We start from the raw sequence: 15,719 nt of genomic DNA on the forward strand, positions 1-15,719 counted from the left end.
TAGTGCAGTAAGTTTACATGGCACTTTATTTACTTACTGCACTATATAAATAAACTTTAATACTCCTCCTCCTCCTCATTTTCATCTTGAAGAAGACTGTGATGCTATACATACTTGACTGCAAGTGAAGATAATAGTTCTTCTTCTTCCTCTTCCTCCTCGTGTGCCTTCAAGTTATATTCTGACTTATGAAAACCCCAAGGCAACCCTATCACAGGGTTTTCTTGGCAAGATTTGTTAGGGGGCGGGGGAGGTTTCCCTTTTCCTTCCTCTGAGTCTGAGAGAGTATGACTTGCCCAAAACCTGGTATCTAGAATCACAATCCAATGCTCAAATCTCTACACCATGCTGGCTCTTATAATAGCACTTGCTTCTGATGAAATAAATGTAAATAAACATCCATATAACTGGATTGCTTGATGCGTATACATGGAGGTGTTGGATGAATAGAAAAGGAATTACCTGATTGAGGTAGGAAGGCAAATAGAATCAGTGAGAAGCATAGGGGAGATGCCATGATAGAGCAAATCTGGGCGAGTGCCTCTGCCTGAACAATAGGTTGTAAACGTTGGTGAGACAGTAGCTAGGCAGGAATGCAATGGTGCCTAAGGGAGGGGCAGGGATTGGATTTCACTAACAAAGGAAACAGTGACTATGTGTTTTTGTAAGGTCTTCTAGCAATCTTGTTTTATACTTTAGTTGGCCATCATAAAGGTGGAGATCTTCCAGAACTATGAAGTTAATATATCTAACCTACAGTCCTGCATACACATTCATTTCTGTAAGCCTCTTGTTTCTGTATAGGTTTGCACAGTTTGCATAATCACTACTTGTCTACTACATTACCATACTTGGCTAATTTTATCATTTGAGAGTGAGTGCATTCATGAGTATCAAATTACTGTTTGTGTATTTGTCTAAACACAACACAACACACACACACACGCACACACACACAGATTAGAAAATGTTAGTTTCTAGGTTACAGTTCACAGAAGCCCAAAGCCTTTGGCCAAGCTATCTCAGGAAGATAGGTAACTGTAGTCCAAAAAGTAACTGCTTCAGCTCTTTTCCTGTGTATCTCTGCACGTGTATGTATGAGTATGAAGCTTAATATATAGATCTTTCCTCAGACAGCCTGTCATACTTCCTTATATTTCCATCACTACCGACAACATAATGCTGCTGTACCATTCATGTTCGAATGAATACCTCAAGTCAGGTAGACACTTCAGGTTAATTAGGGGGCTTGGCAAATTGAATCCATGGACTGCAATTACCAGTACTCAAGACCTGCAATTTCTGTTTTAATTAAAATAAACAGTGTGAAGAAGATGACATCACAGCAGAGCAACCAGCTTGTAAGTCACAATTAATTATGTTGAACTGTGGCCTTCACTGTTGGGAAAGGACTAGTGCTGGTGGGGGCTTGATTTTAATACATACGCATTGGACCTGATCAGTCATCTTGCTGCAGTTTAATTAAGGGATATGTACACCACAAATCACCACTTGAACTACTCAGTTAGTTAAGGTTATTGTATAAAATTAAATACACAGGAATTGCTGGCTTCTTCTCTTAAGTTATGATTAAACACTGTGGGCTTTTTAGATTACAAATCTCTGTTTGTGATAGCTTTTTAAAAAAAAACTCTATGTAACTAGAGGCAGCCCCTGATACAGATGGAGCATTAGACTTAAGACAGATAACTTCATTGACTTCATTGGGACCCAACTACTTAAACTGTTTCATTCACAGCTATTAATATTTAGGGAAGGGACATTGTTAGGCATGCTAATGTTCATTTCTCCACAGGGGAAATATTAAGCCATCATGGTAAAGGTATAGAAGACAGGGATACTGCAACTTTCTTGGCTCTATGAAGAACATTTTAAAAAACTGGTGATTACTTAAATCCCTTAAATCTCTGTTTTACTCAGATAATAAAAGGGTTTGTATTGGGAGCCCTGCTTTCATTTGTATGATAGATAGGGAGCTCCATTATTGTTCTGGACTCCTATAATTCCATGTGTGATAGATATTGGGAAGCACATCCTACCAATTACAATTGTCTTCTACTTTTATTACCCCTCTCACACCTTTTTTTAAAATTCACTTCAGATCAGAACTTGCTGAAGTTCATTTTTGGAACTACAGCTCCCAGAATCCATCAGCCAGCATTGCCACTGGCTGGAGGAAAATTTTTAGAGATGACACAAGATTATTTTATCTTGAGTTTATATGAGCATCTAGATCTAGTTTGTATGAATATGTTTGGGGAGGAGGTTAGGACTTGCCAGTTTTCTCCCAATCAATGCAAGAAAATGTGCACCAAAACAGCATGTAACTTGCCAATGGCGTACAATCTAAAAGTCATACAGTATAAACTATACAAAATTAAGCAAGTTATGCAGTTAAAATATAAACTGTAAAAACAAACAATACATATAATAAAATATAAAATATTTTAATACAGTTCTAAATGCTTTAGAGAACAAGAAAGTCTTTAATTCAGATTTGAAAACAGCGAGAGGACAAATAGTCCACAGATGTTCAAGGAGGCAGTTCCAGGAGTATGATGCAGCAAGTGAAAAAGGACGAAGCCGAGTCAAGGAAGAAGAAACTCTTGACTGGGTAAGAAGCCCTGAGCTCCTGGACCTCAAATCTCGAACAAGATGGTGAAATGAAATAAGCTATAGCTTTAGGACAGTTCTATAAGGAGCAAGAGAAGGGAAGCTGGGAAGAAGGAAGACAGCGAATAGATACAGGGTGTCCTTGCCTTATGTGGGGGATCTGTTCCGGAACCCCTGGTAAGGCAAATTCTATGAATGATCAAGATGAATTTTGCCCAAATTGTAAATAGCCTTTGAAAACTGTAGTTTTTGATGACTTTGAGCTGAAACAGACCAGCTCAAAGAGGTGGCGTTAAGCTGCCCCATCTGATGCAGGATCAGGGCCGTGGCAACTGCATGCCACAGCCCCACTCTGCTATTTTGCAAGCACAAAAAGAAGTGGCAGAAAGCTGCTTTTTTGTGATAGCAATATGCTAGCTTTTCTACCACCTCCATCACCATTTTTGGGGCTTGAGGAGAATGTGGCATCTAAATGCTATGCTGCCAGAATGCAGAAAAGCTGCTCCCTGTGTGGTTGGGTGGGTGGCTTCCTAGCAGCTTTCCAGTAGCATGGGGGTGTGTGTCTAAATGACATGCCCCCAAGCCGGTGGGAAGCTGCAGCAAAGGGGCCATCTGTTTCGCCCTTTCCCAACAGCAGAAAGAAAATTGCTGAAATTACTCATTGCTATCTTTGAGAGTAAACCTAGTGAAAGGAAGAATCCCAGTTTCATACTGTAATGGCTATGTACATTTTCAAAGCCAAGAGGCATTATGATAAGGAAGAAAATCACAGGAATGTTTTGGAATTCAGTATTTGGCAATTTGTACATTAAGCAGAGCAACAGCATGCTCCAGTATATCTGAGCTTCTGGTAAAAAAACAGGATGCTCTGGTAAGGTAAAAATAAGGTTTACTTTATTGTAACAAATAAGACATCTAACATCCTGGAACATACACACTAAGTAGGAAAACTTTGATATAAGAGTCCCTAAAAGCTGACTCTCATGAGTGCATATAAAAGGGAGAAGGCATTTTGAGGCAGAACCTTATGCATCTATCCTTCTTGGACCTAAGAAAAGGGAGAGAAAACAAAAACCCAACTCTTTACTTTTAGGAAAGAAGGGTAGGAGATAGCAATAGCAATTGCAAGTACATTTCCATACTGTTTATGAGTACACTTAAGCACTCCCTAAGTGGTTTACAATGTGTAAGCTAATTGCCCCCAACAAGCTGGGTATTCATTTTAGTGACCTCAGAAGGATGTAAGCCTGAGTCGAGCTTGAGCCCTTGACTGTTATTGAACTCACAACTTTGTGGTTTATGAGTGAGTGGCTGCAGTACAGGCATTTAACCATTGTGCCACCAGGGCTCAGATAGGAAGTGACCTCTTTTGAAAAACATTGACCAAGGGAGCATAGAGAGATAAACAAGACAGGCAATCAAAGACTCCCAGTTATCATATAGATAAGCATTGATACAATTGCCACTTCTAAGGAAGACTAGAGCCCTTGTGCTCTACCTGTGGGATTCCCATAGACATTTCTTTGGTCACTGTTAAAGGAAGGATGTCAGGCTAGAACTACTGGTGTGATCCAACAAGACTTTCCCTAAGACCTTGCAATAGAGCATGACTTGAGACTGATCACCCGAATGCAGCTTTCCAACAACATGTGGCAGTGTATCTGGGACTTTATAAACAGAGACCCGGTACAGATTAGAAGAAAGGGTGGCCTCTGGATTGTTGCTACGACAACAGTATGGCTGCAGCAACAACCCTCCCCTTGGGGCATCGTGGTGATGTCATGCATGCGCCGTGCTGTTTGGATGTGGTGTGCACGTGACATCATCGACATGTGCGCTGTGTGGATGGCGGTGCATAAAGATGGCACTGCCGTCACGTCTGGCATTTGCACTGTCTGGAACCCTAGAATTGGCACTAGGCCACTGCAAACTGGCAGTCTGTACTTGGCCTTATTCCTTATGTACTGAAGAGCAGCAAAAATAGAAGGAGTGCCAAACATGGTAGACCACAGTAGGTGGTGGATGGGTTCAATATTCCACTTGGAAGGTCACCAGTTGTAAAGACTTGTTGTAGCCAATGGTAAACTGTGTACATCTACAGGGCTTCATAAATAAAGTTTAATAATAATAATCAGATTTATGCAGTAAGCATGCTGTTGCACATTGGACAACATTGAATTAATTTATAAGTATAATACAACTTTATTCTGATCATGAACATGAACAAGAACTCAAGCTGCAGAGATACATCCCACAACTGTAGAAATTGATCTGGTTGAATTTGTTTGATGTAGATTCTCTTTTATCTTAAATGATTAAATTTATAGGGGAATGGGTATAATGACCTTTATTCATCCTGTGCAGTAACTGCTTTGATATCACCCATCTTAGATGCTTATTATAAAATCCACCTCCCTCCCCTCCTCCTAAAGCAGATTTTCTTATGCAAGAACACTATAATGTTCATCAACGTGAATGTCCCTGTTTGATGCTGCACCCCATTGTATGTTGCACTCCACCCAGGCTTTCTTTCCCAGGTAACCACTCCCATCACCCACTTCCAAATCTGTTTCTTCTTTGATGTTGCCTGATGAACTAGGAACACCCTCCTAGTGAAGTCATACCAGACATCCTTCTTTAGAACTGCCCAGTAATTCATCATGATGCTCTACTGGACTATAATACATCATGAACACTCCAGACTTAACTCAGAGCTATGAAACACTCAGACAATAAGGAAGGTTTAAGAACTGTGCTCAGACATTCAAGGAATGACAACAGTTAGCAAGAGCAGTTGTTATTGCTTCTGCCAGTTCCCAGAGCTGCCTCCTAGTCTAAAGAATCCTTGGGATAATAAATCCAAGCAGCAGTACAATAACTTCAGAGACTGGCATGCACAAATCTATAATGATTCAATGTCCTAACATTTGCAATGGAATCATGGAAACAGTTCAGAGAAAAGCATCTACCAGTTACTCATAGTACAGTTGGCCCTTCTTATACACAAATTTTTTATACACGGATTCAAGCATACACGGTTTGAAAATGTTCAAAAAATGTTCAAATTTCAAATATCAAAGCTTGATTTTCCATTTTTTATAAGAGACATCATTTTGCTATGTCATGATATTTAATGGGACTTGAGCATACACGGATTTTGTTATACACGGGGGATCTTGGAACCAAACCCCAGCGTATAACAAGGGTCCACTGTAATTAATCCCTTTCTCCAGTTACAAAGGCATAGGGACACCACATTGGGATTGCAACTCAATGAGGGAAAACTTCACTTTTTAATGTAAGTACAGTGTGCCCATGTCATAAGCAGGTGCGATAAACGCGGCTTTCAGTATATGCTGAAAGCCACGCCGGAAGAAGCCTTGGTGGAGCCAGCAAGGTGTAATTGTGTGTGCGCCTGTGGTGCGCGCACCACACTGCACCACAAGCATGAGCCCCATTATTTTTAATGGGGCTCGAGCATACGCAGAATTCCCCTTATGTGGAGGGGGGGGGGACGGATCCCCTGCATAAGGGAAGGACCCACTGTAATTTTTTCCAGTTACTTTTATTGTTATGGGTATTTGATATTGTTAAGTGATGGAGGAGGAATATTACATGGGCCACATGATGGATCGTGTTGTGCTTTATGCTGCTGTATTAGGCTCTTGCATACATGCTGAGATGAAAATGACAAGTGCCAAAAGGAGAGTATGATTTGCACCATAGTCCAGCAGTTTATTTTGTTCTAATGGTTTTAGAAAAATATGACTAAAAGGAATTATAGTTATTTTGAAGAAATACATGCAAGATGTACTTTTAAAACTATAGCTGCAACTACCCGCTGTTGTTGTTTTTGTCCCTTTGAACTATATTGGTAACTAAGAGCTTGTAAAAACTGATCTCCCAAAATCTGTCTGTGTATGACCATTCAAATATAGGAAAGCTACTGAGGACTCCTAAAAGAAAAAAAAAATGTTTTTTTAGTGTCTCTACTAAACTTGCAGAATTTTTCATTAAATTTGTATCCTGACTTTCTACCAAAAATGGTGCTCAAGACAATAACATTTAAGAATAAAACCAGAATGTATTGCATAAGAGAAAAAACAAATAAATCAAAACACAACGAACAATAAAAGAGAAAGCAACCCAGTAAATTAAAACCTCCTTCCAACAACAGAGCAATTTACATGCCACAAATCTGTCTTAAATTAAAAAAACAAAAACAACAACAAAAAGTAATACAACAACAAAAAACTTGGCCTAACTATGGCCCTGTCCAGATGGGCCATTAAGCACGTACTCAGTATGTGCTAGGGTTGCCCAGGAGCGTCATTTTTAGATGCTCCCTAACCCCAGTACATACTGAGTACGTAAAAATGGCGGCGCCCTGTTTACATGGGCACTGCCGTTTTGACATAATGGCCATGTTGCATCCAAATGGCGCGGCACAGCCGTTATGTCTTGGCGCCGCTGAAGGGCGCTTGTGGCACCCTTTCAGCGGTGCCCAAAGGAGCTTCAAAATGGAGCTCCTTTCGTGCCGTGTATTGCTGGCGTGGCCTTTACTTTAGCATTACTAAAGAGAAAGGGGCCGCTGTTGAGGTGTCCTTGGGGCATGAAGCCCCAAGGACACCTCTTTCCAGGCCGCGGGAAAGCATCCTTTTGCCGCTTCCCTGAGGCCAGGAAAAGTGGCGGATCGGGGCCTCCAGGGATGCTGCTGCGGCAGCTTAGGCCCCGATCAGTAGGGGAAAGGGGCGGGTGCAGGCCACCCCAAAGGGGCGGTCTGTAGCCTGCCAGAGAAAGTCACCACCTTAGTTCCTGTGGTAGGCGTTTATTTTCAGTGGTGTCAATAATGACTTAATATTTTGGAGGCTTTGCAGTATTATGAAAATATATAATGCCTGCTACAAGCATGGACACTTTGTAGTTTCTTCCAGGCTGAACTTGCAGTGAATCTGAAGTCACCAATGAAGGCAGCGACTTTCAATATAGCCAATAGATTTCATTTTTAGTTGAAGCAAGATCTCCTATTTTTGAAACTAGATTGTTTGACCTAAATTCTATTTTGCAGTTGAGGGTGGAGTGTACCAGACCTTGTGAATCTTTTAGACATTTGGGAGGAGGGTGGCTTTCCATCAAAATATCTGGGAAATGTTCTGGGGTTGTACTTATTTGCTTATCCAATTTTCTATATAAGGAGGGATAATTATTCTTCCAGGTCCTCCAGTGAATCATGGCACAAATGGGATTTTAAAGTATATTTATCAGACTATATTTATAGAGCAATACTCTGTCCCTGGTACGGTGGTGGACATGAGATCATTAGTGCCAGCATTCATTTGTGAATGAATGCCTATATTTTCTCAGTAGCAACACCTAAATTGTGAAAATTGCATAGGAAGCAATATTTAATAATAGCAACACCTCAAGTCACAATCTTCCCTGATGTACAGTGTTGCTCATCCATCACATCCATTCCTGATAATCTTCCTGTATTTTCACCACATGGCACACCAATGGTAGTATCACCAGCAGATCTTGTAAGCAAACTCTGCAACTTCCATATATTCCTTGACAAATTACATTACTTTTTGTTATTTTTTCAGGAATGACAAGAGAATACCTCCTAACGTCCATATCAATAAGGCATTGAATCCACTCTGGATTGCAATATGACTATTAAGTCATGTTCAGCTTGTGGTCTATCAAAGGAGCTATCCAACATAGTGAACTCTCAATAGGGAGAAATGTTTCCTTAGGCAGAAAATAATGAAATGCACAGATATAGGATGTGGGACATCTGGCTTGACAACTGTACATGTGAAAGGGATCTGGGAGTCTTAATACCTAGTCAGACCTCCTAGATCAGACCACATAATACTGATTTTAAAATCCCTTCATTGGTTGCCGATTAGCTTCTGGGTGCAATACAAAGTGTTGGTTATTACCTTTAAAGCCCTTCATGGCTTGGGCCTGAGTTACTTGAGGGAACGCCTCTCCCTACTCCATCCACCCCACACTCTCAGAACATCTGGAAAGAACTTATTGGAGTACTCAGAAAACAGGCTAACAAAAACTCTTACAGAACACTCACCGCCGCAGCCCCTAGATTGTGGAACAGCTTGCCGGAGGAGATCCGACTTATCACCTTAGATGCCTTCAAGAAGGCACTAAAGATGGATCTCTTCTGGTGGGCCTACCCACCTGATCTTTTATAAGAGATCTTAAATACTCCGCTTCTGATCTGATTGTATGAATGTTAGTGGAAATGTTAGTTGATGATCCGTTATTTTAGTGAATTAATAGTAATGTCATTGTTTTAACATTTATATTTTATATGGAATTGTTTTATTGCTGTGATACCACCTCGATCCACAGGGAGAGGTGGGAAAAATAATTGTTGTTGTTGTTGTTGTTGTTATTATTATTATTATTATTATTATTAGACCACAAGCTGAACGTGACTTAATAGTGTGATGTGGCACTGAAAAGTTATGTGGCAGCTAAAAAAAAACCAATACAGTTCTAGGCTACATCAATAGGAATATAGTGTTTAGATTGAGTGAAGTAACAGTATCATTCTAGTCTGCTTTGGTTAAACCTCACCTGGATTACTGTGTCCACTTTTGGGCACAATTCAAGAAGGATGTTGACAAGTTGGAATGTGTCCAGAGGATGGCAACCAAAATGGTGAAAGTCTGTTAACCATGGCATATGAGAAGTGACTTAGGGACTGAGGATATTTACCCTGGGAAAAATAAGTTTATGGGGTGATATGATAGCTATGTTTACATATTTGAAAGGGTGTCATGTTAAGGATGGAGCAAGCTTATTTTCTACAGCTCCTGACTTTGAAAAATGGCCACCAAAGCAAATTCAGGGACCAGTATTGGAGCCAGGCTATACCCGGATGGCAGTTTTGGGGGCAAAAACCATATGATAAAACCAGAGGGCAGCCCAAATTTGTCTTGAATTTTGGAATGGTAAATTGCTTAATTTTGCTGTGTGCTAAGCTCTGGTTTAACTGCACTGGCTCAGTGCAAAGAAATTCTGGGAACTGTAGTTTTGTGAGACATTTAGCCTCCTCTGTCAGAGACTGTGGTGCCACAATAAACTACAATTCACATTATTCCCTAGCACTGAGCCATGGCAGTTAAAATGGTCTCAAACTGGATTATTTCTGCCATGTGTTTTGGATCTAGGACATAGAATAATGGATTCAAGTGACAGGAAAAAAGATTCCACCTGAACATTAGGAAAAACTTCTTGGTGGCAAGAGCTGTTCAACAGTCGAATATGGTCCCTCAGAGGGTGGCAGAGTCTCCTTTGAAGGTTTTTAAAGAAAGGCTGGAAGGCTACCTGTCACAGGGAGTGCTTAGATTATGTACTATTCCAAGCAGAATGGGGTTGGAACAGAGAGCCCTTGTGGTCTCTTCCAACTCTAGGATTCGATGTTATTGAGAAAGGTGAGTCAGGAAAGAACTGAGCTGCAGCTTTCAGTTGTTGCTCTTCCAGTGGGGGACTACCTCTCTCTCCATCTTCCTTGTATTGCATGCTTATCATGAAGATATTTAAAGTGAACAATCAATGGAGAGGAGCAACCAAAGTTCAACATAAACAAAGTTGAAATTGTCACAGTTTTAATGGAAAGCATGTGATGACACAAGAACATAAAAAGAACTCTGATGGGTCAGGCCAATGGCTTACGTAGTCCAGATTTAGATCCCATCGCTGGAGATTAGATGCTTATAGGAAACACACAAGCAGAATGTGAATGCAATAGCACCTGTTCAATTTCCACAACAACTGAAACTGAAAGACAGACTGCCAGTTATGATAGCATTACACAGGATTAGAGCCATTATCCTATGTTGGATGGGATTTAGTGTAATGCTCCACACATGCAATTCTGCCTAGCCACCCGATTCCCAGGTGTGAAAGTCTGCTTGAGAAGGTAGGTTGTTCCTTAGGCCATTTAGTGGCCAGGCAAAGGTGTATGGTGTCCAAGAACCATATGGTTGCTCTTTTGTTGATGTGAGCAAAGAGCAACTCTCCTTCTCCAGCAATTATGTATGCTGCAGGTCCAGAAGAGTGATAGTGTTTCTTTTCTTTCAGAAGCTGCCAGCTGCCCTAAATCCTTTCCCAACCACTGAATTGCTCCTGGCCCTGCCATTAAATTGCTCCCCTCTCACTTGATCATTAAATGGTTGTTTACAACAGGCTCACTGGGTGTGAGAAGGGGGCATTGTGTAAAGAGATGTGGGAAAGCTTCTTGCAGAACAATTTATAAACCTACCAATAAAGCATGAGTAGGATTCTGATCATAGATTACTTACTTGGTGTGTGTGTGTGTGTGTGTGTAAAACCCATGTGCCTCTGAACACTGCTTTATAGAAGGAGGTACACATGACACCCATCACTCTATGTCTATAGTAGGTATACTACAGTGCTTGAAATTTACCATATCTCAAAGCACAGGACACCTGTCAGGGAAAAGATAGCAATTCTTTGTAGGAACACCTGGGTTCCCATGGCTGTTGTTTTTACGGTAGGCCTTGACTGTGGGAAGAAAGAATATGAGGAGTGACAAGAAGAATATGACAATATTGATGCATAATGGTTAGCAGCTAGAGTAGATAGTGCCTGTGATAATGTGCTCATAGAATGGGTAATGAAGAAAGGGATCTCCAAGGTCCATCAGCAAGATGCTTTTACACTAGGCATCTCACAGACCACCTCTATATCATTCAAATAGGTTTTCACTTATCTAATAGTTTATTTGATATAGGCCTGATGTAGACTTAATTGTTTATCCCATTACATTGATATAACCCAGCCATGAGCTCACATTTATATGAAGTGAGGATTATTTTAGCATTCTGCTCCCAGTTTGTTCTTGTCAACATGTTCTTGTTCAGGCTGTAATCCTGAACAAGGTTCACTAGATCTGGAATCAAATGCAATTTGAAACCATTGTCGTGAATCTTGTTTGTGGCTCCAACTAATGGTAACATACTTTTCTTGTCATTACATAAATTCAAATTCTATGCTGACCATGAAACAACCAAAATCAAAACCCACCATGCTCTGCTGCAGCTCCCCACAACATGGCCACTTCCTGGCCAATGGTGAGTGTGTGTGCAGCAAAGAAGCATCCACCTGTTTTCCAATAGTTAATACTCACCTCCAGGACCCAATATTCATCTCAGGGACCTCTGAAGGCCCTTTAGTATATCTTGGAGGATACCTGTCTCTGGGTGTCTACCTATAGGAAAATAGAGAAACACTGCTTTGCTCTATTGGTGAGGAAATGGACCTGTTTGAGAGTGGTTACAGCAGAGAAAATGTGGGTTGGGGATATTGGGGAGGCAGGTGTATAGTAGTTACACATGTGTGATACACCTCCAAATTGAGGATCTCAACCATTTGCAAAATGGTGCAAGAGTGCAATTTTTAATGGTCAGTTTCTCAGTTTAACATAACTTCTACAGAGAGCATAATCTAATTATTTAATGAGGTTTTTTTTTAAATTAAAATAAGGAGCATGTGTTCTTTTAATCTTTGTCCAACTTTAGGTGCTAAGGCCAGATAACTACAATCCCAGAAAGCCAATCTTTCAGTGCCCACAAATGAGACTTTACCTCTGCTAGAATACCCAAGAGTAGGCAACGGTACAATTGTGCTTTTGGATTTTGTGTTAATGGTTTAATGGTGAAGAACAGATCCAATGCTATAGGGACAACAAATCTATTCATATCTTTCACACATCAGCTGCTCTGGTTTGGGAACCCCTGTGATCACAAATCTAGGGATGTGAACTTTAAATATTTCATTTTCAGCAGCAAGAACAATTTTTTTCTCATTGCTGTGAGATGGTCCTCAGAAACTTCACAGATCAGGACTTATTCTGGGAAGGAACATGCATGTTTTTGTGCAAGAAACAGGATTTTCTTGGCAGAAAACAACTTTCTTGCCTCTCGATGTGCAAAAATGTTGTTTTCCATGCAGAAAATGCTGTTTTTGTGCATTCCACCTAAAAAACCTCATGGGCATTTTTTGCATGTAATAAGTCTTGAGGTGTGAATTCTTGCCTGTTAAGGATTCTCCTTCTCAGAATTTTTCATCACCTGAAGAAACCTATTTTTTTCAACCAAGTTTTTGAATATTTTTGAATATTCTTTATATCCATACCAGAATCTCTGTTGGGGTATAGGGTTCTTTACGAACCAAACTCCAGAGCAGCTGTGGAAGGAGCAGCTGGAAAACTAACTGTGGATTCTCTATGCCTGTAACAATGAATCAACTTGCCACCCCTTGATGGTGTATGTAACATATTCAATTGGCCCTGACATTTCAAAATCCAGACTTCAGATCAGAAATCAACTGCTTCAGAATCTATTGGATATGAAGTCCTGTAACAATTACCACATAGGACAGCTCATTGCACATTGTCTGTAGCATTCATCCTCCAAGATGGCTCAGTTCTCCATGGACTTGCATGGTGCACAGAAGAAATTTATTAGCATTTAGGATTCCTGAGATTCCAATTAATGCAAATACATTTCTACCCTGTGTCCCTTATACTGGGAACTCTCCTCTTACTTGTCAAGTAAGAATTATTGCACATATTATGGAAGGGTGGCGGTGAGGAGATGCTTTGGGGCCATGGGTTGTTTTTTTGTTTTTTTGCATCACCACAAATGTTTTGAAGAATGGATGGAGGAAGTTTAGGAATAGTATGGTCTGTCCCCTGCTGGTGCCATTTTTCCAGTAGCCATGCAGGCTGGGAGATTCTGGGAGCTGGAGTCTCAGAAGAAGCCTCAGGATTTCAGGCTTTGTGATATCATCCAGGCCATGGGGCAGGCAGTGAAAGGGATCCACTCTGCCAGCCAAAACACACATCTTGCATTTCTTTTAAGAGTAATGTTGTTTGTTAAATTAGTCCATGCTGTCACTGTCAAATATGTTTAGTTCTGCTATTCCTAGTTACCAGCTGTTTTTGTAAAAGCACATACATCTCTTCAATAAGAAAAAGGGGGGGGGGGAGCAATTTGGCTGCATTTTATTAACACTGTTGATGCAGCAGAGAACCTGGAAACCATACCTTTTGAATTCAAATGGTAGTCTTTTTAAATGTGGGCAATTGATTTGGAGAAACTGATGACCAGGAACAAGCAAACTTTACAAAGTGCATTTCCCATGACCTGTGACTTCCCATAATTCCAACAGAACTGAACATTCAGAGAAACCTGCATGCTGTTTTGGTGTCTTTGCTTCTCTGTATCAATGGGTCTTAGTGCCCTACCCAAGCTTAAACCCATGACAACATGAAGCAGAAAGTGGGCAACTCATAGGCTATGTTATGCTTTCTGCTAATTAAAAAAGCCCCAGGAGTTCTAACTTGCAAATGGCTTGAAGATTATTGGACACCCCCCCCCCCCATACCACAAATTTGGTTTTCTAGTAATGCACAGGACACTGTCATGTGATTTAAACTTGAACACGAATAACCCTCCCAAAGGCACTTGCTTTGGAGCACATTAGAGTCAGTGCTGGTGATTTATTTCCTTACCACGGAAGAGTGCCAAAAGGCAGAATCACACCCACTTTTGCTGAACATGCCATTTCCTTTTCTCATATCCTCCTTTCTATGAACTGAGTTGAGCAAGAGGCTTTGGTGTGAAAGCAGTCTTTCAATAGATTCTATGTGCCAGCATGGTGTTGGGAATGACTTAAAGATTTTGTTGTTAACTGCCCTCAAGTCGATCTTGACTCATGACAATGCTATGGAAGAGACATCTCCAAGACCCTCTGTCCTCCACTGCTCTGCTTAATTCCTGCAACCCTAAAATCTCCTTAATAGAATCCATCCATCTGGCATGTGGTCTTCCTCTTTTCCTACTTCCCTCCACCTTTCCCAGCATTATTGTCTTTTCCAATGAATCCTTCCTTTTCATGATGTGTCTGAAGTACGACAGCCTCAGTTTGGTCATCTTGACTTCCAGGGAGGTTTCCAGCTTGATCTGCTCTAGGACCCATTTGTTTGTTCTTTTGGCTGTCCATGGAATCCTCAGCACTCTTCTCCAGAACCACATTTCAAATGAATGGATTTTCTACTTATCTTCTTTCTTAACTGTCCAGCTCTCACATACATACATGTTATTAGGGAATACAATGGCTTGTATAATTCTAACTTTTGTGCTCAGTTGTATATATATAAACATTGTATATAATAAATATCTTTGCATTTTAGAATATTTTCTAGTTCTTTCATAGCCACCCTCCCCATTCTTAATCTTCTTCTGATTTCCTGACTGCAGTCCCTGTTTGTATCAATGTTTGATTCCAGGTATGGGAATTCTTTTACTATTTCTATTTCTTCATTGTCTAGGTTGAACTTGTGAAGGTCCTTGGTTGTCATTATTTTTGTTTTCTTTAAGTTCAAGATTAAGCCTTTCTTTGCACTTTCTTCTTTGATTTTCATTAGTAGGTGTTCCAGGTCTCTGAGGTTTCTGCTAGTACTATGGTGTTGTGTGCATATCTTAGATTGTTGATATTCCTTCCTCCTAGTTTCACTCCTTCTTCTTCTGTTTCCAAGCCTGTTTTTCTTATATGTTCTGCATACAAGTTGTACAGATAGGGTGAATGTATACAGTCTTATCTAAGCTCTTTGCCAATTGGGAACCATTCTGCTTCTATTGTCCTGAGTATAGATTCCTCATCAGGACTATCAGATGTGTTGGCACTCCCGTGTCTTTAAGGACATTCCATAGCCTTTCATGATCGGACTCGGAAATTACAGCTGGTTCAAAACATGGCAGCCAGGCTTGTCTTAGGAACATCTAGGAGGGACCACATTACTCCGGTTTTGAGGTCCCTCCACTGGCTGCCTATCAGCTTCCGGGCCCAGTACAAGGTGTTGGTTATCACCTTTAAAGCCCTAAATGGCTTGGGTCCAAGCTATCTCAGGGACCACCTCCTCCCGTACAATCTTCCCCGCGCTCTCCGGTCCTCTGGGAGGAACTTACTGCAGCCTTTAAAATCTAGGCTTGCGGCGACCTCCCAGAGGGCGTTCTCTGCTGTCGCCC

Source organism: Sceloporus occidentalis, unplaced genomic scaffold, assembly GCF_023333645.1.
Source record: "Sceloporus occidentalis isolate IW3139 unplaced genomic scaffold, rSceOcc1.0.p SCAF_3, whole genome shotgun sequence".
In the NCBI taxonomy this organism is placed as follows: Eukaryota; Metazoa; Chordata; class Lepidosauria; order Squamata; family Phrynosomatidae; genus Sceloporus; species Sceloporus occidentalis.